General features: G+C 39.5%; 1 long non-coding RNA gene across 2 annotated transcripts in view; it reads right to left on the reverse strand.

Moving 5' to 3' along the window:
* Positions 1–10883, reverse strand: part of LOC138976377 (uncharacterized) — a 115795-nt gene extending 104912 nt beyond the window's left edge. Inside the window, exons 1-2 of one of the 2 annotated variants that reach the window (XR_011458971.1) lie at positions 10703–10883; positions 10262–10578 (exon numbers count right to left, since the gene is read on the reverse strand). This is a non-coding gene — a long non-coding RNA (uncharacterized lncRNA). Of the gene's footprint in view, positions 1–10261 lie in introns of both variants that reach the window. The other variant, XR_011458970.1, reaches the window with a different exon arrangement.
* Positions 10884–23495: the final 12612 nt, after the last annotated feature.

Here is a 23495-nt window from a genome sequence, read left to right on the forward strand (position 1 = left end):
TGTTAATTGTAAATATGTAAGCACTGTTCATTGTAAATATGTAAACACAGTTGTCCATATATCTTCTTAAATTGTCTTGAAAATAATATGATTATATGGTACTCGCTGGTGACCCGTTAGGGTAGGGTCCGCATACAACTCTCTCAAGGTTTAGTCTTTTTGAACCTTGCACAGCAAACAACTCTCAATGTGTGTGTGTTAGTCTTCCACATTATGTGTTGATTTTTAAATACCTTGTAATTTTAACATCGTATATAATTTGATTCCATTTTAAGATTCTTATGTGTTCATTGTAAAGAGCAAATTGTAAATAATAATGTAAACACTGTTCAATGTAAATATGTAAACACTGTTCATTGTAAATATGTAAACACAGTTGTCCATATATCTTCTTAAAGGCATATGTACGCGCTCCCGTGTTTACAAAGTGTAGTTTGCCCATAATCGATGTCAAACGCACCATAAGACCATATAATGACGATATGTCACCATGCGCGGACCATAATACCTTCATTACAGCTTGTTCTAGCCTCTGAAAAAGTGAGGATGTCAACAAAGACGCGGAGTTATTTCCCTTGCGTCAACACTACCTCTGTTGGCAAATCTATAAATAGGACGATCTAGATCAAAATAAAAATTCAAATATCTCAACATTTAAAGGCAGAGTAAGCCTCCCGTAAACCATCACAGATACGGTCAGGCTTTTACACGCAGTACAAACACCCTTTCATTTAAACACTCACCAATTGAGAACATCCTAGGTGCCCTCCGTAAAGAGCGAACAATTTTCAAAGAATTTATTTTTGCGTGGTTTATCTTACCCCTGAGCCATCGTGAACCCGTGTGATCCAGTTTTCCTTTTTCACAATGCAGTCGTCAGTTAGTCATGAATGCGACTCGATGTGAGCTTATCTACAATAGCACGTTTTTTATGTACGAAACAACGGCTGTGGTTCACAAGAACTCTAGCGATGGCTTTTGACTGTTGAGAAGAACGGCGATTCAATCAATCAATCAATCAATGACGCTTATATCGCGCATATTCCGTGGGTACAGTTCTAGGCGCTCTGCAGTGATGCCGTGTGAGATGAAATTTTATACGGCCAGTAGATTGCAGCCATTTCGGCGCATATTTACCTTTCACGGCCTATTATTCCAAGTCACACGGGTATAGGTAGACAATTATTAACTGTGCCTGAGCAATTTTGCCAGGAAAGACCCTTTTGTCAATCGTGGGATCTTTAACGTGCACACCCAATGTAGTGTACACGGGGGGAGGGTTTGGACACCGAAGAGAGTCTGCACACAAAGTTGACTCTGAAATAAATTTCCGCCGAACCTGGGATCGAACTCACGCTGACAGCGGCCAACTGAATACAAATCCAGCGCGCTACCAACTGAGCTATATCCCCGCCCCAATTTGCACTGATAAACCTTCGTCTGCTACGACCCTTGCGTGACCCTGCTTCCGGGCTTTTCTTTTTTTTAAACTTTCACAACTTCGAATTGTTCTGATCTTGTCTTGATGAAAAACGAATTCTTTTATGATTAAAGAATGTTTGTGTAACAAGCTGTCAATTTATTATTTAGATTTTAAAAGTTAGGTCTAGCGCAAAAACGAGGCGCCGTTGTTGTTAACGAACAAGTCTACGAAAATAAATTCTTTGAAAATGTCTCACGCTCGACAGAAAGCAGCCAGGATGTTCCCGTTCGGTGAGCGTTCAAATGGAAGTATGCTTGTACTGTATTTAGACGCTCGGGGAGCTCTGTGATGGTTTACGGGAGGCTTACTGTGCCTTTAAGGGGTCCTAGACCACAATATCTTGCAGGGAACTTAATTTAGCATGTCTCCAGCTGTTGGTAAAGCAATTAGCGTGTATAGTCATCGAGTTAATATGCCTTTAAATTGTCTTGAAAATAATATGATTATATGGTACTCGCTGGTGACCCGTTAGGGTAGGGTCCGCATACAACTCTCTCAAGGCTTCGCCTTTCAACCTCGCACAGCATACAACTCTCAATGTGTGTGTGCTACGGTCAAATCATGAAAACTTTTATTAACTAATTAGAATTAATATATTTCCAATATTGCATTTGTTTTTCTGATGATCATGTTCATTGTTTCAAGAAATTGATTATGACATTTCTTTTTCATTTACTCCCAAATCATGAAAACAAACTACAGTATTTCCAGTATTGCATTGGTTTTTCTGATGCAAATGTTCATTGTTTTACTCAGTCTGTGTCGGATAGGGTCCGCATACAACCAGATTTTTGACCCCAAAAAAATTGTTTACATTCCAAATAATATAACTTTCATTGTGTGTGTGCTAGTCTACAATTAATTGTTTTATGACATTTTTGTTTTCATTTACTGCCAAATCATGAAAACTTTCATTAATTAATTAGAATTAATGTATTTCCAATATTGCATTTGTTTTTCTGATGATCATGTTGTTCATTGTTTCAAGAAATTGATTTATGACATTTTTGTTTTCATTTACTGCCATGAAAACAAATACCAGTATTACCTTAGGAACGAGTCACGTTGTGAGGGGGGCTTGAAGCATGCATAAAAAGGGAAGGACGGACATAAGCGCCGTAATCAAAAACACTTTCTGCACTACGAAAATTGTTTGTTCGTGGACTTCAGCTGTTTTTTTCATTGACTTCAGCAGAGCCATCTGTAAACCATTGCAGGTGTTTCTCCTTCATAACACAACACCTACAGCACACAACACCGCACACAACTCTCTCAAGGTTTAGTCTTTTTGAACCTTGCACAGCAAACAACTCTCAATGTGTGTGTGTTAGTCTTCCACATTATGTGTTGATTTTTAAATAACTTGTAATTTTAACATCGTATATAATTTGATTCCATTTTAAGATTCGTATGTGTTCATTGTAAAGAGCAAATTGTAAATATGTAAACACTGTTCATTGTAAATATGTAAACACAGTTGTCCATATATCTTCTTAAATTGTCTTGAAAATAATATGATTATATGGTACTCGCTGGTGACCCGTTAGGGTAGGGTCCGCATACAACTCTCTCAAGGCTTCGCCTTTCAACCTCGCACAGCATACAACTCTCAATGTGTGTGTGTTAGTCTTCCACATTATGTGTTGATTTTTAAATACCTTGTAATTTTAACATCGTATATAATTTGATTCCATTTTAAGATTCTTATGTGTTCATTGTAAAGAGCAAATTGTAAATAATAATGTAAACACTGTTCAATGTAAATATGTAAACACTGTTCATTGTAAATATGTAAACACAGTTGTCCATATATCTTCCTAAAGGCATATGTACGCGCTCCCGTGTTTACAAAGTGTAGTTTGCCCATAATCGATGTCAAACGCACCATAAGACCATATAATGACGATATGTCACCATGCGCGGACCATAATACCTTCATTACAGCTTGTTCTAGCCTCTGAAAAAGTGAGGATGTCAACAAAGACGCGGAGTTATTTCCCTTGCGTCAACGCTACCTCTGTTGGCAAATCTATAAATAGGACGATCTAGATCAAAATAAAAATTCAAATATCTCAACATTTAAAGGCAGAGTAAGCCTCCCGTAAACCATCACAGATACGGTCAGGCTTTTACACGCAGTACAAACACCCTTTCATTTAAACACTCACCAATTGAGAACATCCTAGGTGCCCTCCGTAAAGAGCGAACAATTTTCAAAGAATTTATTTTTGCGTGGTTTATCTTACCCCTGAGCCATCGTGAACCCGTGTGATCCAGTTTTCCTTTTTCACAATGCAGTCGTCAGTTAGTCATGAATGCGACTCGATGTGAGCTTATCTACAATTCTCTCAAGGCTTCGCCTTTCAACCTCGCACAGCATACAACTCTCAATGTGTGTGTGCTACGGTCAAATCATGAAAACTTTTATTAACTAATTAGAATTAATATATTTCCAATATTGCATTTGTTTTTCTGATGATCATGTTCATTGTTTCAAGAAATTGATTATGACATTTCTTTTTCATTTACTCCCAAATCATGAAAACAAACTACAGTATTTCCAGTATTGCATTGGTTTTTCTGATGCAAATGTTCATTGTTTTACTCAGTCTGTGTCGGATAGGGTCCGCATACAACCAGATTTTTGACCCCAAAAAAATTGTTTACATTCCAAATAATATAACTTTCATTGTGTGTGTGCTAGTCTACAATTAATTGTTTTATGACATTTTTGTTTTCATTTACTGCCAAATCATGAAAACTTTCATTAATTAATTAGAATTAATGTATTTCCAATATTGCATTTGTTTTTCTGATGATCATGTTGTTCATTGTTTCAAGAAATTGATTTATGACATTTTTGTTTTCATTTACTGCCATGAAAACAAATACCAGTATTACCTTAGGAACGAGTCACGTTGTGAGGGGGGCTTGAAGCATGCATAAAAAGGGAAGGACGGACATAAGCGCCGTAATCGAAAACACTTTCTGCACTATGAAAATCAATTTAAAATTAAATACGAGTCCAACGCTCACGATGACTATTTCAGACATCTTAGTTCGTTCAGTAATCGAACCGTCTCAAATTAAATATACAACCCCACCTTTCCGTAATTTCAACATTTAATCGGAATTTTGGTCAGCTCACAACATAATTCAGCTATTTGTGCCACACGAGAGTGCTTTGCCCTTGATACACAGCTGAGTTTCGTCTGCAAATAAAAATAAAAATTACCAAACCAAAGCAAGCAGTCCCATTTCGAAAGAACTAGTTGTATTGAAATAACTGACATTTATATACATTTAATCGCGTAACGTTACTCTTTTTAATAAAGTTGTGAATCGATGCGTTCCCTTGATTGAGTAATCATCGATTCTGTGGTCGGATTTTTGACAAGGTTTCCCTGCCCGATTTATTATTTAGGTTTTTATTTACTCTCTGTAAGAAGAGGTCATTATCATGGGCAAATCACTCTCGTCTGGCACAAATAGCTCAATACCCCCCGCGGGTTAGGGGGAGTCCCATATTGGTTGGGACAAGAAAGAATTTACCCGATGCTAACCAGCATGTCGTAAGTGGCGACTAACATGTTCTGTTTCTCCTTTTACCCTTAAGTGTTTCTTGTATAGAATATAGTCAATGTTTGTAAAGATTTTAGTCAAGCAGTATGTAAGAAATGTTACGTCCTTTGTACTGGAAACTTGCATTCTCCCAGTAAGGTCATATATTGTACTACGTTGCAAGCCCCTGGAGCAATTTTTTGATTAGTGCTTTTGTGAACAAGAAACAATTAACAAGTGGCTCTATCCCATCTCCCCCCTTTCCCCTGTCCCATCTCCCCCCTTCCCCCGTCGCGATATAACCTTGAATGGTTGAAAACGACGTTAAACACCAAATAAAGAAAGAAAGAAAGAAATAGCTCAATTATCTTGTGAGCCGACCAAAATTCCGATTAAATGTGGAATTTACGGAAAGGTGGGGTTGTATATTTAACTTGAGAAGGTTCGATTGCTGAAAGAAATCATTTCTAAGATGTCTGAAATAGTCATCGTGAGCGTTGGACTCGTATTTAATTTTAAATCGATTTTCGTAGTGCAAAAAGTGTTTTCGATTACGGCGCTTATGTCCGTTCTTCCCTTTTTGACTCACATGCGAAGCAAAAGTGAGTCTATGTACTCACCCGAGTCGTCCGTCCGTCCGTCCGTCCGTCCGGAAAACTTTAACGTTGGATATTTCTTGGACACTATTCAGTCTATCAGTACCAAATTTGGCAAGATGGTGTATGATGACAAGGCCCCAAAAAACATACATAGCATCTTGACCTTGCTTCAAGGTCAAGGTCGCAGGGGCCATAAATGTTGCCTAAAAAACAGCTATTTTTCATATTTTTTCCATTTTCTCTGAAGTTTTTGAGATTCAATACCTCACCTATATATGATATATAGGGCAAAGTAAGCCCCATCTTTTGATACCAGTTTGGTTTACCTTGCTTCAAGGTCAAGGTCACAGGAGCTCTTCAAAGTTGGATTGTATACATATTTTGAAGTGACCTTGACCCTGAACTATGGAAGATAACTGTTTCAAACTTAAAAATTATGTGGGGCACATGTTATGCTTTCATCATGAGACACATTCGGTCACATGTGATCAAGGTCAAGGTCATTTTGACCCTTATGAAATGTGACCAAAATAAGGTAGTGAACCACTAAAAGTGACCATATCTCATGGTAGAAAGAGCCAATAAGCACCATTGTACTTCCTATGTCTTGAATTAACAGCTTTGTGTTGCATGACCTTGGATGACCTTGACCTTGGGTTAAGGTCACATGTATTTTGGTAGGAAAAATGTGTAAAGCATGTGAGTCGTATGGGCTTTGCCCTTCTTGTTAGGACTTAGTCAAAAGCAATTTGTTTACATTTTATGCTGACGTTTGAATCACACAAAAACACACTTGGCATACATGAAAGTAAATGTTGCCGGTTTGTTGGACTTCGATGTTGCAAAGCCTGCATCTATGCAGACCTGGCAGGACATTTTGTTCTTTTTTTTTTGGTTTAACGCACCCATTTGTACTTTTTGAGCCAAGCAGGAACGAAATTAAGAGCTGACTTTTTGGTTTCAATAACTTGTTCTATACAAGATTTGAACTGATTCTTCGACTCGAAATGATTTGGTTCTGTCTTTGACTTTTCGTTGTTTTAATCTTGACATTTTAAAGTGTAAATAGTGTCATTTTTAAGCCATTACATTTTAAACATGGGGTTAGATTAAGATTGTGTTAGCCCTGAATTGGCTTTTCGTAATCCTCTTTGCTTAAAGCAATATGTTATGTTTTCCGTTATTCCATTTTGTATTAGTTTAATTTTCTGTCTCCCCTTGGTCGAGTCACCTGCATTTTTACTTTGATTTTCATTTGATTATATCATTATCTGATTTATCATTTAGTATCATTTACAAAGGTTTTGTAAGTTTGGAACTTTGATTATCAATTTCCTTCCTGGTTTTATTAATTAAGTTTGTTTATTATCTGTTTGTTATACTTTTGAATGCAATTATTTGGTTATGTGTTGCAAAAGACCGAATTGTTTTGTTCATAATAAAAAAAAGAACACTTAATCAACTGTGTAGAGGGTTTTTTTTCTCTCTCTCTCTGTCTCTCTCTCTCTATCTGTCTCTCTCCATCTGTCTCTCTCTCTATCTGTCTCTCTCTATCTGTCTCTCTCTCTATCTGTCTCTGTCTGTCTCTCTCTGTCTGTCTCTCTCTGTCTGTCTTTCTCTCTGTCTTTCTTTCTCTCTGTCTGTCTTTCTCTCTCTCTGTCTTTCTCTCTCTCTGTCTGTCTTTCTCTCTGTCTTTCTTTCTCTCTGTCTGTCTTTCTCTCTCTCTGTCTTTCTCTCTCTGCTTGTCTGTCTGTCTCTCTCTCTCTCTGTCTGTCTCTCTCTTTCTTTTCTCTCTCTCTCTTTCTCTCTCTCTCTTTCTCTCTTTCTCTCTCTTTCTCTTTCTCTCTCTTTCTCTCTCTCTCTCTCTCTCTCTCTCTCTCTCTCTCTCTCTCTCTCTCTCTCTCTCTCTCTCTCTCTCTCTCTCTCTATGTATCTCTGACTATGAATATAATATATATATATATATATATGAGTCCCATACCCGGTGTTTTACACTGTGAGTACAACAAGGTGTTTTGACAAAATTGTTTTTCCTCAAATATCTTCGAGTGTAATATATATTTTTCTAATAATGTAATATTGACCTATATTTACATTCACAGATGTCAATTGAACAAACAAACAAAAAGGGCCTAAATATAATATATATATATATATGAGTCCCATACCCGGATTTTGACACTGTGAGTACAACAAGGTTTTTGACAAAATTGTTTTTCCTCAAATATCTTCGAGTGTAATATATATTTTTCTAATAATGTAATATTGACCTATATTTACATTCACAGATGTCAATTGAACAAACAAACAAAAAGGGCCTAAATATAATATATATATATATATGAGTCCCATACCCGGATTTTGACACTGTGAGTACAACAAGGTGTTTTGACAAAATTGTTTGTCCTCAAATATCTCCAAGTGTAATATATATTTTTCTAAAATTGACCTATATTTACATTCACAGAAGTCAATTGAAAAAAAAAGAAAAAAAGGCCTAAATATAATATAATATATATATGAGTCCCATACCCGGATTTTGACACTGTGAGTACAACAAGGTTTTTGACAAAATTGTTTTTCCTCAAATATCTTTGAGTGTAATATATATTTTTCTAATATTGACCTTTATTTACATTCACAGATGTCAATTGAAAAAGAAAAAAAAGGGCCTAAATATAATATATATATATATATGAGTCCCATACCCGGATTTTGACACTGTGAGTACAACAAGGTTTTTGACAAAATTGTTTTTCCTCAAATATCTTCGAGTGTAATATATATTTTTCTAATATTGACCTATATTTACATTCACAGATGTCAATTGAAAAAAAAAAAAGGGCCTAAATATAATATATATATGAGTCCCATACCCGGATTTTGACACTGTGAGTACAACAAGGTTTTTGACAAAATTGTTTTTCCTCAAATATCTTCGAGTGTAATATATATTTTTCTAATATTGACCTATATTTACATTCACAGATGTCAATTGAACAAAAAAAACAAAAAAATTGCCTAAACATTATATATATATATGAGTCCCATACCCGGATTTTGACACTGTGAGTACAACAAGGTGTTTTGACAAAATTGTTTGTCCTCAAATATCTCCAAGTGTAATATATATTTTTCTAAAATTGACCTATATTTACATTCACAGAAGTCACTCAAGACGACATGCAAAGACACACGGGCACACCCACGCCCGCCCGCCTGCACGCACTCACACAACAAACAACACACACACACACACACATGAGGAAGGGATAATCACACATAGTGCGCCAGTGATGTCAGAATGGTGAGGTGGGGTCTGAGGCTGGTAAGGGATTTGGGGGTAGGACCGACGAGACGGTAACTTTTCAAAGCAGTTACATTCAATCAAAGCTCCATCCACATTAAACCGAACGGGAATCGTCGAAGATCCACGCAACTTCACTGCAATGTCCAAAACGAACTCATAATGTCACCGCAGATCTATAGTTGGTTTTGGTTTTGTGTCGCAGCAAAAAAACGAAGCAAATCTCCGGCTTTTATTTCACACTAAAAAAACGTTCATTTACCGGGTTATTAAAATATATTTCTTTGAGGTTGCAAGGCAATGGCATCGCTGAGATGTACTCCTTCGAACACACGACACAGGTTAGAAATTGACTGCATTTGGGCGCTTTTTACGGCCAAAACAGAGTGACCTTTTTGACGGGTTTATGGAAAAAACTTCGGGGGCAGGTCTAAAATCCTGTGTACAGTGCCATATCATACATCATTCAAAAGAGCAAAGTATGTTCTTTATTCTAACATTTGGGCTAGGGTAAGTCATAGATATAAATAGACAATGTCTGTCTATTATATCTGTAGGCAAGTGTATTCCATTCCTTCGATAGTCTCGTCATCTACACTTGCGTGAAAAATGCAATTTTGAGTCTGTTTTGCATAAAAGACCTGCGAGATTTGTAGAAGTCAAAACAACAACTTACAGTCCAGCCTCTCAACTTTCGTTCCATGCAATTTGTTTGTCTGTACGTATAGACTGAGGGGTGCCCCGAAATGATTTGTAATCACAACATTCACAGACTTCAAATACGCCATTGAAAAACTCGTCCACGTGCGTTTTAGATATATTTACTTGGGTGACTAAAACTGTCGTACCTACCAAAGGCCGCTTCGCGTAACAAAATGACTACCAGAGTCGCAAGGCTCGGGATATTTTTTACAAGAAAGTTATATTTCGTTGTTCTAGTCCGAATGAATATGAAGATATGGCGAGTTGAAAACGCCGATTCTTTCGCCAGAAACACGTCTGTTTCCATACCGGAAAGAAGGAATGGACTGAGAGCTACTAGAAGCACGGCGCCGTGCGTACAATCGACCGAATGATGTTATTCACACAATACCATTTGGCGATCTCTAAAAAATCATTTAAAAACAAACTAGTTGACATGTAATGAAACTATTTACTGAAATCAAGAAGTATCTTAGTTCTAGCCGTGCATATTGGGCACCCCCTGTCGAATGCACACTGGACCGTGCGTATACGCCGTCGCAATCAAGGCAAGTAACTCAGTGAGTGAAAACATTAGCAAGAACCGCAACTTGAACACACTCGTAACACCTTAAGTAATCAAGTTCTTGTAGACATCTTTTAATTCTGGTTATACACAGAATCAGACAGCGTGTATAGCCGTTCACTAGGAAATGTATTTACTACTAAATCATTCTACTGGTGACCTCGGTCTACTCAGTATCTATCGCCCTGTGACCACTATGATCCAACTCTACGGACAAAAATAACCGTGCACTAGCTTCTAGAAATCCCGTCGAATCTCAGCTATGCGGGTCTATATATAGGTTTGGTATTCCGGCGTCTTCTCAGATCCTTAGTACTGTCATCTGGCCACTACCTTCCTGTCCGACCGGTTATACGACGCACTGCACAACATAAATAGCGGACATCTTGTCTTAGATATATGTCTGCTATGTTTAAAGTTACAGTGTTAGTCGATTCAACTTATGCGATAAACATTAGCGATATCCAAATGCTTATTCCATTTACCTGTTAAGTGCTTTACGCGGGCTTCCTTTCTCCCGGTCGATTCCTGTGACAACCCCTCCCTGTTGCTGGACAGTGGTTAAGTGTACCGATATCTTCGTTGCGATTCACAACTTCAACTCTCTCGGTCAGTGAGCTGAATTCACAGTTCGTGCTACACACTTCGCGATGTCACGCTATTATCTCTGGTTAACGCTCTAAAAGCGTGGAGGATATCACTGTCAAACTTTGCCTGTTAGTGTTATTCGTGATTTCCTTCACACGTCCCCCCCCCTGAAAAAAAAAGAATGTTCCATTCTTTTCTCAGGCATCCTCCGACCTGTTAAGGTGCGTATGGAATCTGTTGATCCGATCCTGATCGTGACAGAATGTCAGCGAGGATGTTGTCGTCCCCCGCTGCGAATGGCAGTGGGTACCGTTCGTCCGCGTAGGTACCTCTGTCGTCACCCGGATGGAATGGACTACTGTGCCTCTTGATGCTCCTGGTGATGCTCTTAAACATTGCTTGAACTCACGGAACGCTGCTTCAACCTCCTGGACTTGATCAGGGTCCAACTATTCATCAATGTGGGCCTCCTTCCAGCTGGAAGTTGCCTCATCCTGTGGCAGTTCCACAGTCTCCAGGTTGAATGGTGTTCCGTCCTCTTCTAGCAATACTGCTACCGCTGTTGGCTTGGTGCCCTGGGGACACACGTTGTTTCCTACGATCTGGTCGTAGGGTATCGTCTTCGGTATTAGCATCTGGTTTGACATCATTGTCTGGCACTTTTTCTTCTTCTCTGTTGTCATTCTTGCGGTGCTGTTGCCTCTGTCTACGTAGAGCTTGAGCATGTTGGCATGGTATACCTTCTGCGTGGTCAACATGTCAATTCTGTAGTCATTGTTGAAAACGTCCACAACTCTGTAAGGGCCTTTCCACTGCATATGGAGCTTGTTTGCTGTAGTCGGTAGAAGTAGCAGAACTTGGTCTCCGACTGCGAACGTCCTCCTTGTGGATCTCTTGTCGTGGTGATGCTTCTGAATCGCTCTGGCATTGTCCACTGCGTCGTGTGCCACCTTACAGGCGTCGTAGATCATGGTCTTCAAATCAATGACGTATTGGTAGGTTGTCTTGGCCTCCTGGGCACTTTCTCTGCCAGTCCAGGCGTTGGCGAGTAAGTCGATGGGTCCTTTCGGCTGCCTTCCGAAGAGCAGTTGGAATGGGGAAAATCCTGTACTCGCGTTGGGCAGTTCTCTGATGGCGAAGAGTAGTGCCGGCAGATACCTGTGCCACAGCCTTGGTTGAGTCGAGATGACCTTCTTCAGCATGGGCTTCAGGGTGCCGTGCAGACGCTCGACGATACCATTGGACTGCGCATGGTAAGGCGACGATACCATTGGACTGCGCATGGTAAGGCGACGATACCATTGGACTGCGCATGGTAAGGCGACGAAAATACACCTTTTATGGAGAGTAACTTCCGGAACTCTCGCATCATGTCTGAGGTGAACTGGGATCCATTGTCTGACTGGATTTCATCGGGAATTCCCATTCTGGCGAAAACAGAAAACAGTGCTTCGGCCACTGTAACAGAGTCTATCTTCTTCAGTGGTATTGCTTCTGGAAATCTAGTCGCCACATCGATGACTGTCAGGATGTGCGTGTGCTTCTCCTCCGTGGGCGGAGACAAGGGGCCAACGAGGTCGATAGCTACTCGCTTGAATGGTGTCTCTATCCTTGGCATGTTATCTAAGGGAATATCTGTTGTCTTTCCCTTTGCTTGAGTTCTCTGGCAAATATCACAGGATCTACAATATTCTGCGACAGCTGTAGACATCCCTGGCCAGAAAAATCGCGCTCGGATTCTATCCGTTGTCTTGTGCTTGCTACAATGTCCCGAGATTAAAGTGTCATGGGCGGAAAATAGCACTGATTCGACGAGTGGTTCCGGGACTACAATCTGGTGATATGTCTCGGTCGGGGTAACAAAGTCTATTTAGAGAACGCTGTTCTCTATCACGAAGTGGAAACTATTTTCCCTTGTCTCTTTAATTCCCCGCTGGAAGCAAACTTGAAGTAGGCATCTAGTTTTGGATCTGCCCCTTGAAGTTTCTTCAACTCATCTTCGTCCACTGAAAGTTTTGATGCTGGAGCTCTGAGTGGTTTCGTTTCTTTCTTGTCCAGTGTAGACTGCGCTCGTGTAGTTGCAGCTGCTGTGGAAAGCTGTTCTACTCCTGGTGTCACTAGCGTTGGTGTTTCTGGTTCGTCGGCCACCACTTTGCCAAATAATCCTGGTGCAGGATGAATCTTCTCGAGGTTTCCTAGTAGTAGGTCGATCACTGGTGAGTCAATCACACAACAACAGATGTTTCCGGTGTATGTACTTGTTTTTACTGGGACGACTGCTAGTGGGATGGTTTCCCTGTTTCCTCCGAAGGAGATTGTCGTCTTGCTCTGTCCGGTGTACTGCTCTGGGCGAACCAGCGATCTTCTCACTCCTGCTGTCACTGCACCTGAATCGATCACCACCGTGACTGGAATGCCGTTGACAGTTCCTTTGGAATATTCTAGGTCACCGTCCTGGAAGTCTACGGTTTTGGCTGCCGGTGTACTCCTGTTCCATCCGGCGCAAAGCATTGTTGTTTTACCCTTCTGTAAGCCTGACCTACATCCTCTTGCGACGTGGCCTACTAGTCCACACCTGTAACATGTGATGTGAGCGTCTTTCTTGGACTTGTCTATCTCCGCTTGTTGTGAAAAACCTTGATAGTCCTCTCGATTTGTCTGTCTGGAATAAGAACTGCCTTTGCCACCCCTCTGACCGCCTCTGTTCGTATGACCTTCTCTGTTCTGAGGTGCGCTGAATGCAGCTACGTTGTCACATTTGCCTGCTAGTATCTTGGACGGATGTGCCACGCGATAGTTCTCTGCTAACTCAATAAGTTCCGTCAGCTTCTTTGGGTTCCTCTCGCGTAGGAATACGGCTAGCTCTTTTGCTACACTAGACATCATCTGTTCCTGGATCACTAGTTCTGCTAGGCTCTCAAAGTTGTTTTCCGGTGCGTTCAGCTGTACCTAACGATCAAACAGGTGTCTCAGTCGAGTACCAAATGACAAAAATGATTCTTCAACTTCCGGTTTTGCAGACCTGAACTTCTGTCTAAAACCTTCTGCGTTACAGTGAAACTTTGTCAATAAACATTCCTTCAGGGTCTCGTACTCTAGTCCTCCCTTTGCATTCAGAGTATGAAACAAATTCAAAGCTTGACCGTCTAGAACTGCGCTAAGAAGGATTCCCCAATCTTTCTTTGGCCAGCTCAACGCTTCTGCATGTGCTTCAAATCTACAAAGGAACGAGTCCATAGAATCTCCAGCTTCCTTGAACATGGGTAACCTAGGATAGTTCCTCGGGTGGGTCTTTTGCTCCCTGTCCCGATGCTCAGGTCGCTCTCGATTCTCGTTCGCTTCCGTACGTGCCCTCGCTTCAATGTCTAACTTCTTCAATTCAAAGTTTCTAATGTCTTCTCTCTCTCTCCTCTCAGCTTCAGCAGCTCTTTCCCTTCTATCAGCTTCAGCTTCAGCTGCCTTAACTCTAGCTTCAGCTTCGGCTGCTCTTTCCCTTCTATCAGCTTCGGCTTCAGCTGCCTTAGCTTTAAATTCGGCTTCATCTGCCTTAGCTTTAATTTCCTCTGCCTTAACTTTAGCTTCAGCTTCAGCTGCTTTAACTTTAGCTTCAGCTTCAGCTGCCTTAACTTTAGCTTCAGCTTCAGCTGCCTTCGCTTTAGCTTCAGCTTCAGCTTTAATCTTTTCCATTTCCCTAACCACGACTCTCTCATCTCTCTCCATGCACTGCAGAATATATTTCTGTTGCGCTTCTCCAGTCATATTTAGTTTGTTAGACTGGGCCAAGTATTCCTCAAAGTTGGTATCCTTTTAGGCGCTCGCCATGTTCAAAAGTATTGTACAAATACTCAAACAATAAATGAGCTCACAACCGACGTGATCTGAACACGCCTTCAATTACTATCCGCTATTAAACAAATTTAAAAAAACACAAACACTTTACATTTATCAACAATTTGTTTCTTCAATAAACACTATGAAATGTAAACTAGAACAATAGGTAAATCAAAACAACAACAGCAACATTTCAACCCGTCCCAAATATGGAATACAGGAGAGGTAGAAAAACAGAAGAAACAAATTATATCTACTTCTGATCTAGAACTAACTTACACAATACATACGTATATGACGATGGACAAAAGGCAACATTGGTAAAGTTATTATTTTAGATTTACCTCAATTTGAGTTAGGAACTCATTAATGACTCCTTCAAAAGAAGGTTAGCGTTTACGGCCTTATGAAAGGCACAAACTTGGGGTCACCATTGTGAATGAATGTAAATGCGATAATATGCTGTCATACAGGAATCAAACACAACTCCAAATGTAAGTTCCCTCCACTGTATTATACAGGTATGACAGCATACACACAAATACACACAATCATGAACATAAATGTTAGGTACTCAAAAATCCGGTACTCACAGTTTTGTAGGCAAAAAACAACTAGAGATGACAATCTCGTACAATTGCACTATCAAAACTCTCTACCCTTTACTTAGGTAAAGAAATACAAACAGTCCGTGAACTCACAGGCACGCGATATCTATTTTACGTATATCGACTCACGGCTCATGCGTAGTCAAACAAAACAGTTATATTTCCTAATCCGGTAGACTTAAATCACCGTCTGCTCTGTCTACTAAATATTCCTTATCTCTTAAGTAATCAAGTTCTTGTAGACATATTTTAATTCTGGTCATATACAGAATCACACAGCGTGTATAGGCGGTCACTAGGAAATGTATTTACTACTAAATCATTCTACTGGTGACCTCGGTCTACGCAGTATCTATCGCCCTGTGACCTCTAGGGTCAAACTCTACGAACAAACATAACCTTGCACTAGCTTCTCTAAATTCCGTCGAATCTCAGCTATGCGGGTCTATATATAGGTTTGGTATTCCGGCGTCTTCTCAGATCCTTAGTACTGTCATCTGGCCACTACCTTCCTGTCCGACCGGTTATACGACGCACTGCACAACATAAATAGCGGACATCTTGTCTTAGATATATGTCTGCTATGTTTAAAGTTACAGTGTTAGTCGATTCAACTTATGCGATAAACATTAGCGATATTCAAATGCGTATTCCATTTACCTGTTAAGTGCTTTACGCGGGCTTCCTTTCTCCCGGTCGATTCCTGTGACAACCCCTCCCTGTCGCTGGGCAGTGGTTACGTTTAACGATATCTTCGTTGCGATTCACAACCTCAATTCTCTCGGTCAGTGAGCTGAATTCACAGTACGTGCTATACACTTCGCTATGTCACGCTATTATCTCTGGTTAGCGCTCTAAAAGCGTGGAGGATATCACTGTCAAACTTTGCCTGTTAGTGTTCTTCGTGATTTCTTTCACACATGTTGGTTCGTTTAGTCTTTGTTGTAGTTCAACAGTGTTTTTTTTATTCAAAGAATATATCTATTTAAACTTTACAAATGGTGTATTGTAAATTAGAATGACTTGTGACTGCGTCTTGTTGTGAATTATAATCTACAGCATTTTTTTGCAGGCAAAGGAGCTCGTTCTATAAAGCGTGAACAGAAGTGCATTACAATTGAAGTACAGGGTGACCCCCAAAATATGCAACCGTCCAAAATGCTAATAACTTCGACACCTGCTGACCGAACCACTTTATATTAAGGGGATATCAGCTTCAGTCTATACATGGCCCCTCTACAAAGAAGTGGCACTGTTGTAAAGCAAATGGTCTGACGTCTGTGCAATTTTGAAAGAAATGTTTCCAAATTCGACGATTTCCTCAACAAAACGAGGTTTGACATTAAGCAGTAGCAATACTTACCTGATTAGAACCATCCAGACTTTGCCCTTTTGGAATATCTGAATGTCTGAGTATACACAAAGGAACCCTGCACCCCCTAGATCATCGGTGACCTGAATAAAGCGGTCAAAGCAAGGTTCAGGACAATCCTTTGACAGGAAAGCTGTCGTGCCATTGACAATTTCGGATGTGTTATTTTGAACACATTTTGGAGAAAAGCCAAATGTCGTACCAATTTACCTACAGTCTCGAAACTAAATTGACAACAAAAAGTAACCCTTTCAGTGTACAGTTCCACTAGCGCAATGTCGCGCACAATTTAACATAACAGGAACGCATTCATCCATGGAAAATGTATCGATCCTGCCTATAACTGCTGTATTCAAGTCACTGTTTATCTCATGTTGATTAAGGTTTACCATATCATTTGAATTACGCCAAAGGTTGCAATCTTGAGGGCTTAAATCGGGTTAATTTAGCTTCTGCTCAATTTCAAACCTCGTATGGTTGAGTCGATCCCCGAATTCGTCAACTTTTTTTGAAATGTCTCAACGTCGGACCATTTGATCTATAAGAATGTCACTTCGTTCAAGGGTCATACATAGGCTGAAAATTATGTCCACCAAATATATGTGTGTGTGTGTGTGTGTGTGTGTGTGTGTGTGTGTGTCTGTGTGTGTGTGTGTGTGCGTGCGCGCGTAGGCCTATGTGTGCGTGCGCTTGTGTATCTGTGAGAGAGAGAGAGACATAAAGCTGAGAGACAGAGAGAGAGAGAGAGAGAGAGAGGGAGAGAAAGAGAGAGAGATATATCAAATCAAATCAAATCAAATCAATCAAATCAAATCAAATTTTATTTTACGAGGGTTGTGGCATAAGCAATACAAGCGAGCTTCTTTTCAACCAGACCTCGCCCAGAGAGGGACTACTCTAAAATTGTATGCATATATATGTACACACGTTAAACATTTACAAAAGATAAAAACTATTCACAGGACTATATACACGTTACTTGAATTCTTACGTAATGATCAAAATTGGGAATGTACAGAACATGTTTAATAAAAAGTAAGTAGAAGTGCAATGAAAAGGCACTGCATACCCCTCACGAAGGACAAATCCGCTCTCTCTCTCTCTCTCTCTCTCTCTCTCTCTCTCTCTCTCTCTCTCTCTCTCTCTCTCTCTCTCTCTCTCTCTCTCTCTCTCTCTCTCTCTCTCTCTCTCTCTCTCTCTCTCTCTCTCTCTCTCTCTCTCTCTCTCTCTCTCTCTCTCTCTCTCTCATAACAAATAACAAATTACCTATAACAAAGGTGCAATGATGCATAGAATGATGTCAGGGAATGCACCTACATTCATTGCCTCATATTTCAAACTGAATAATTCAATAAAACTAAACAAATTAATTACCCCAACCCCTACAATTGACCTTTACAAATCAAGTCTTTCTTATTCTGGCGCCTTATTGTGGAACTCCATTCCTGATTCAATTAAAATGCAATTCAGCGAAACTTCCTTATCAAGGAACTGTATATGCTGTTTCTCTTGGAAACAAATAAATAATTATGTGATAATATTACATAATTGCTTGATATTCATAATGCATTTTGAAATGTATTTTTAATTGGTTGACATGTTAATTATATAAATTGAATTGTAATTAACTTAACTTCTATTTTTTCTTGTTATTAATCGAGTTACCCTCAATGGGCGAGGGCCGGATGAAAAAAAGCATGTGTACTTTGCTTATTCTGTTACCCTTGATAAATCAATCAAGTTCAAAGTTCAAAGTTCTCTCTCTCTCTCTCTCTCTCTCTCTCTCTCTCTCTCTCTCTCTCTCTCTCTCTCTCTCTCTCTCCTCTCTCTCTCTCTCTCTCTCTCTCTCTCACACACACACACACACATACACACCCCAAGTCACACACACACACACACACACACACACAAACACACACACAAACACACACACACACACACACACACACACACACATACACACTCATTGACTCACACAAATCTCATACACACAAAACACACACGCATACGCACATAGACAGACAGACACACACACACACACACACACACACACACACACACATACACACTCATTGACTCACACAAATCTCATACACACAAAACACACACGCATACGCACAAAGACAGACAGACACACACACACACACACACACAATCCCCACACAACACACACACACACACACACACAAACACACACTCACACACACGCTCACCCACTCACACGTACTCACTCACACGCACTCACTCACTCCCTGACAGAAACTTAATACACACAAAACACACACTCATGCGCACATATAATCAGATGGACACATACACCTTCGCAAACAACACAAACATACACACAAACTCACGACCACACTCACGCCCACGTACATACACGGCACAGACACTTTCTCTCTTTCTTACACACACACACACACACACACACACACACACACACACACACACACACACACACACACACCCACACACACACACACACACACACACAAACACACAAACACACAAACACACTAACACATACACACACACTAACACACACGCACATAAATAACCATTCTCTCTCTCTCTCTCTCTCTCTCTCTCTCTCTCTCTCTCTCTCTCTCTCTCTCTCTCTCTCTCTCTCTCTCTCTCTCTGTCTTGTGCGATTATTATGTTGTACCTTTTTTGCACCTGATGAGTTACATTATTTGCAACGTTAACCGTTTGTTCACACTCCCTTATAAGGGGCTATGGCCTATTTAATACATTATCTGCGTCTGCGTCTCTCTCTCTCTCTCTCTCTCTCTCTCTCTCTCTCTCTCTCTCTCTCTCTCTCTCTCTCTCTCTCTCTCTCTCTCTCCTTATTATTTACTGCTGTTTGTTACAATATTGCACTTCGTCCTAATGTCAACAACATCAAACACTGTTCTCCGTATAGGGCATGTAAATATTTATCATTTAGTGTATTGCTAAACCAGCAACCAGAGCTGGTACAGCTCTTCTGTGTAAGTGAAATGCGTCTAGATTCGCGTATATTAGACAGCCTTGTTTATAACATTCCGAATTATTCGGTTTTACGACGGGACAATGCACGAGTAGGCCAAAAAGGCATCGCTCTTTATGTTCATATCAGTCCATTGCTGGCATTGTCAAACGTAGAACTGATCTTGAAGATGAAAATGTTGAATGTATGTGGTTGGAACTGAAACATGACAAATCCTCTCCCTTGCTTATTGCCTATGTGTATCGTAACCCTGCTGAAACGTCAAGGTGGATTGATGATGTTGTTTCTATGATGGACAGAGTGAAGGCTCGTGACGAGAATGGTGTATTGCTTGGCGATTTTAACATTAACCTACTCAGGCCTCAAACAACGTGGTGCTCAACCACTGCTCTGTTTGGTCTTCATCAGCTGGTTAAAACCCCATACAAGAGAAACAAATACTTCATCAACCCTGATTGATCATATTTACACTGATAGTAAGAATATCGTTGCAAATGCGCAAGTAGTGCATTCCAGTTTTTGTGACCATCATTCTTTTTTTTTGCTCGATTTCTCTTAGATTGCCAAAATCACGTCATAAAGGCCACACAACAATCGAATACAGAAGTTTCAAGTATTTTGATGAATCTGCCTTTTTCTTTGACCTTAACCAAGCCCCATTTTATAGCGTATTCAATTGCAGTGACGCAGAGGGCGCTTGCAATATGTGTCATCATATTTTGTGTTCAATAATTGATAAACACGCACCACTACGTCAGCATAGAGTAAAACATCTCCAGCTCCCCCTTTGGTTAACCTCAGACATTATCGAGGCTATGGCGATGCGTGATTATTTTAAAGAGCACAACAGAGTATAAACTGCAAAAAAATAAAGTTTTGGACACAGTGAGACAAGCAAAGGCAGAATATTTTAATAAACTGATTTCTGAAAAAAGGATACAGCTACAATCTGACGAGCAGTAAATGAAATTCTTGATAAATCTAGGAAGGGATCAACCAATTCTCATTCACAAATATTTCCAAATGATGTCAACAAACACTTCACTTTGCTAGCAGACAACCTAAACTCTTGTCTCAATCAGAATGATTCCCTTGATACGGATGATTGTTTTGAAAAATTAAAAACATTCTGTGGACAAAAGTTGACTCAAACTGACACGTTTTCTATTCCTCCAATCTCAGTGCACGAGGTAGGAAAACTGGTAGAACAAATGGCGAATAAGAAGTCAATGGGTCCAGACAAGATTCCAGTCAAGTTGCTAAAACTTGCTTTACCTTACATTGTCGATTCCCTAACTTATGTTTATAACCTAAGCATACAACAAAACGTGTTCCCTTCTATTTTAAAGTGTGCAAAGGTATTACCACTTCCAAAAAATAAGGATATTACAGACACAAACAACTTTAGACCTATTTCCCTCTTACCTGTTCTTTCTAAACCCTTAGAAAAGCACATACAAAAACACCTACTGGCATATATGGAACAAATGAATCTGTTTCATCCTTTTCAGTCTGGATTCCGCTCTAAGCATTCCTGCCACACCGCCTTAAGCTCTTTATGCGAGACTTGGCTGTCAGCAATAAACAAAGCAGAAATAACGGGAGCGTTGTTTTTGGACTTTAAGAAAGCCTTTGACCTAGTAGATCACTCACTTCTACTAAAGAAATTAAAGTGCTATTTAAAAGACGACTCCGCCTGTGCCTTTTTTGAATCGTATCTTTCAAAACGGAAACAGTATGTATCCATTAACTGTAAAACTTCGTCAAACGAGGGTCTGTATTAGAACCTATCTTGTTCTGTATTTATATAAATGATTTACCCCTTCATGTGTCCGATGAAAAAGTTAGATGTGAGTTCTTCGCGGATGACTCTTCTGTTCACACCAGTCAAAAATCTTTGGAATCCGTCAACTCTTCTCTTTAAACAAGTGTGGATGAAATCACTGAGTGCATGGTGCGTTGTTAATGCAATGATCATTCATCCGATTAAAACAAAGAGTATGGTGATAACCACGAGACAAAAACACCAATTAAGTCCTTTACAATTACAACTGTCAGTTGGTTCAACTCAAGTGCAGCAAGTTAGGGAACATAGATTATTGGGTGTTACCATTGATCAAGAGTTGAAATGGCAAACTCATTTGAGTAATATTTGAAAATGAGTATCAACAAATTTGTACCTGTTATCAAAATTAAGGCATTACGCAGATTCTGCAGCACTCAAACTGTACGATTACGCCCACATAATGCCTCATATAATCTTCGCATCGACACTTTAGGATAACTGCAGTGGTATTCATTTAAAAAGACTCAATTCCCTGCATCGCCGAGCTGCAAAACTTATTCTGCATGATTTGAATAGGTCCACGGATGATAAACTAAAGCTCCTGAATTTCCTCCCCTTGAAAGATCAGTTGACGTTAAACAAGGCTGTGTTCATGTATAAAATTGTAAATGACGACTGTCCTAAATATTTGCAATCACATTTCAAACATGCCACAAAAAGATATGGGTCCCAAAAAATCATCCCTCCTATACCTCGCATAGACCTCTACAAATCGAGCTTAGCCTTCTCAGGAGCGTTTCTCTGGAACTCCTTCCCACAACAGATAAGAAATGCAACTTCAGTAAAAATGTTTAAGAGACAGTCACGTTCACACATCATTCGTGAATGAAATGTCTTGTTCGATTGTTATTTTGTTAAACATTTTGTACTAGTGTTAACGGATGTGTAGCTGATCGGAGCAACTTTATTCCCAAATGAAAGGTATAACTATGTCAATGTAATTTTGTAATTTTTGAGTTCTCCTTATGTAATTCCTTAAATGCACATTGTGTTGCATTCCATACAATGTATTTCTGTATTTTATATGATTGAATTTATATTTTTTTATGTGCGTCTGTCTTTATGTGTTGTATAAAGGACAGGTTGGAAGAATAGGCTTTGCCTAAAACCTTTATCCTTTTGTAATAAAGTTCTGAGTCTGAGTCTGAGTCTGAGTCTGAGTCTCTCTCTCTCTCTCTCTCTCTCTCTCTCTCTCTCTCTCTCTCTCTCTCTCTCCTCTCTCTCTATCCCTCTCTCTCTATCTCTTTCTCTCTCTCTCGCTCTTGTGCGATTATTTTGTTGTACCTTTTTTTGCACCTTTTTTTAAATCAAGATTTACCTATAACAAAGGTGCAATGATGCATAGAATTATGTCAGGGAATGCACCAACATTCATTGCCTCAAATTTCAAACTGAATAATTCAATAAAACTAAACAAATTAATTACCCCAACCCCTAGAATTGACCTTTACAAATCAAGTCTTTCTTATTCTGGCGCCTTATTGTGGAACTCCATTCCTGATTTAATTAAAATGCAATTCAGTGAAACTTCCTTCAAAGAAATGTACATGTTGTTTCTCTTGGAAACAAGTAAATAATTATGTGATAATATTACATCATTGCTTGATATTCATAATGCATTTTGAAATGTCTTTTTAATTTTTTGACATGTTAATTATATAAATTGTATTGTAATTAACTTAAGGCAGGTTTCACGGTATTATTTCCCATTCTCTCACACTTCCAGTCAAAAATAAAACTGTGAAATACTGTGAAAATGGATGTTATTTTAATTAATTAGGTTCAGTACAACACAAAACAAAGAAAAATATTATACGCAGTGGGTTTTTTCCATAGAAAATCAAGCGAAACGAAAGTTGCCCTCAAAACGTGAAAATCTATCAAACAAACTTGATGCAAGCCTGACTCCAGAAAGAAGACAGCAAACTACTAATACTAAATGGTTTAAATAAACTTCAAACATATAACAGATATGTGACGGTCCACCACGAAACCAGTCTTAAGTCGCAGCAGACGAAAGCGAGCTAGTTCGAGGAAAAGGCAC

This window comes from Littorina saxatilis, linkage group LG9 (assembly GCF_037325665.1).
Source record: "Littorina saxatilis isolate snail1 linkage group LG9, US_GU_Lsax_2.0, whole genome shotgun sequence".
NCBI lineage: Eukaryota > Metazoa > Mollusca > Gastropoda > Littorinimorpha > Littorinidae > Littorina > Littorina saxatilis.